This window comes from Sinocyclocheilus anshuiensis, unplaced genomic scaffold, assembly GCF_001515605.1.
Source record: "Sinocyclocheilus anshuiensis isolate Anshui unplaced genomic scaffold, SAMN03320099.WGS_v1.1 scaffold1112, whole genome shotgun sequence".
Lineage (NCBI taxonomy): Eukaryota > Metazoa > Chordata > Actinopteri > Cypriniformes > Cyprinidae > Sinocyclocheilus > Sinocyclocheilus anshuiensis.
Window position 1 is genome coordinate 211,568 of NW_015552609.1, and position 3,197 is coordinate 214,764.

The following is a 3,197-nucleotide window of genomic DNA, read 5'->3' on the forward strand; positions in this document are numbered from 1 at the left end:
CGTGTATTTCTGAGGGAGGGGCTTCATAAAAGCAGGAAATGATCAGTGCGTTCAGAGGAGAAGGGACAGAGAGGTGTGGAATAAAGGTAAATTATGTGAAAAATAATGCGTTTTTTAACAAAAGAAGCATTAACACATGTTAGACTGCACCCCATAAACACAATCAAGCCTATAAAAAAACAGTCAACCACCCCTTTAAATAGTTACAAGAAGATATCAAAACCCTGAAATAACACTTTGAACAATAAAGCCAGAGATGTAGGTTGTTTTTTTTTTGGATAAAATTATTATAGTATTGAATTAGTTATTGCTATAATAATAATTATAATAATAATATTTTATGGGGTATTTTTATTTTTTTATATAGGATTTTTTCCCCCTAATCTTATTAAATATGTATGTAATCTTTAATGTTAAATTCTTACATTTAGTTATTTAAATTAGAATAATATGACATAAATCAGTATCACTGGTGGCAAAGAAGCTGCATCTGCAGTTGATTTTCGATGTATTTACAGTGTAATGCTGCCTAGAAGGCAGTAAATGCATTTACACACCAATTACAATTACATAATGCAATGTGATTAATGTTTTAAAACGTAACATTTTGTATACAGAAATATAAAATTAATGACAAAATGAAACTTGGAGTATGAAAGTATTATCGCCAGTAGGTGGCAGCAAGTCATTGTGTTAATGAATGAGTTATCCATTCAACTGATTTGTTCAAAATGGGAATAAGATTCAAGTGGCTTTCTATACTATTTGGTCATTATAAATCACTCACTCAACCAATTCGTTCAGAGTCGTATTAATTCAGGAATGAAACACTCCGTTGCGCTGATTATTAACATCTGTGAATTTTGTTTCCTTTCAGTGTCTTGCATCATGAGTGCAGTGTAAAATATATTACAACTTTAAAACATTTTTTTTTTTTTTTTTTTTTTTTGCTCTGTGCAGCTGTCTGAATTAAATAGCATGTCTGGTATGCAGCTCCTTGCTTATTATTTTCTGCCTCTTTTCACGAAGTGTGGTTTGGCATGAAGTGTTGCCAGGAGTATAGCAGCTAGGACTAGGCTGTCTGTAGAAACTAAATGATTGAGGAAGTCCGGCATATGTAGAGACTAGTCTGTTGTTTCACAGGTAGATTATGACAATTATGACATTTTCATTAAAACGAGGTCAAAATTGTAAAAATGAAACCCATGCAAGGATGAACCATTCACAGCAAGATCAGTAACATGCATTCAGAAAGCAGGTGAATTTCCATTTCATGTTAACTTTAATTGCTCAGTATTTAGGAATATCATTATTATGGAATATGCAGAGGTTGGGAGCAGTATTAAATGTATAAATTAATTAAATATTAATTAAATGCATTAAATGTTTTGTTTATGTATAATTGTACTATAAATGTACATGCTGAATTGACAGTGCTAATTTTAGCATTTGAAATCATTTAAATCTTTAAACATTTTATTTTACAAAATATGCACACAAGTCTCTCAAAAATGTTACTCAAACTAAATAAAAACAAATAAATGGAAAATATAAAAATTATGTGCTATGATTTCTGCTGCCATGTGATCATTTGATGTAGGCCTAAGCTTTAGTTTTATTGTGTTACTGGCATAACTTCATTACAAAATTAAGATTTCTATCCTAAATTTGACCGAAATCAATGACCTTGAGGTTTTGCCTAGAACATTCTATATTTATTCAGTGCTTCCCACAGGTTTGAAATATACTTGCGGTGGTAGCCGGGTGGGAAAATCCTCCTATTACCCATGGCACAAAAATGGTCTACATTTGACAAATAACAAATAATGTGTGATTTTTAACAATATTTGAATTTATTGAAATTCATTTTAATTACATAGGCTACTATTACATTTAATTACATGCTAATATTATGCATTATTATATGCATTATAAATTATGCAAAATCACAGCATTTAAATGGTAGAGTTTTCCTTACTTTGTCATATAGTGTCTCTCTCAGTGAATGAGAGACAGATTTTACTGATACTAGTAAAATCTATATATTGAATAATGTGTCAAATAATGTTCTTAGTCTTTTCTTCCTGTGGGGAAGCATCCCAGCCAGAAACTACAATAGTTTACTATGAAAGAAATGGAAATTAAATTAAATTAAATACAATTAATTGTGTAACCAAAATACCAATAATGCCCAGAAAGAAAAACTTAACGTGTGACTTTTAATTATAAACAAGCCCGGACTCTTATTTTGAAATGTCTATACTATTGCGGGATGATTCTTCAGATGAGAGAGAAAATATGCATTCTTACAACCGTCTAAAACATATTATATAAAGGTCGTAAAGTAGACATTGCCATAATTCATCAACTCGAGTTCATAAGCAATTGCTTGGCATAAATGTGTGCTATTCATTGATTGAGAATCACTTTGAAGCAGTCTGAAGCGCTGTTGCGCGAGCCTGTAGAACGGCAACAGCGCCGCCTTGTGACACTGCAACGTGCAGCGCTATTTTTTTTTTATGAAATCATTTTGAAGTTTCATTTATGTTTACGCGATTTATGTTTTTCCATCCCCAAAATATAAGACTACTTAAAATGATCATTAAGACATTTGTTTTACCATTTCATGTATTTTAGACTTTTTAAGACATTAAATTTAAGAAAACTCACCCGGAGAGATTTTGCTTTATTCGCACACGTGCTCCTTAAATACATTTTACAGTTGGTACACATTATTTTTTATTTGCGACTGAAGCGGCCGCACTGTCAAGCCCTGTCTTTGTCTGTGAAATATCCGCGGCGTCTGCTGCGCATGTGGGAACGTCAGCGAGAGTAAACCGTTCTCACGCACACAGAACGAGCAGATACGAAACATGTAGGGCGAGGGGAGATTTTCCACTAGTTAATCGATCGCGGATGGTTTCATTATTTCGGGCGGATAAAAAAAGTATGAGGATAAAAATAATAAAAGCAAAAATGTTTCTCCAAATATACTTGGGCGGCCATTAATATATTTGGGCGGCCCACCCAAGTAAAGTCTATGTGTTGGAAACACTTACACCAGCGGCGCCGCGGCACGTTTCAAGGCTGATTCAGAAGTGTCCCAGAAGCGGCTCTCCACGCCGCTTCGCTAAAGATATGCACCTTGCCTATTTTTGACGGTAAGAGTGTGCGCTCGAATATGTGCTCTAGAACCG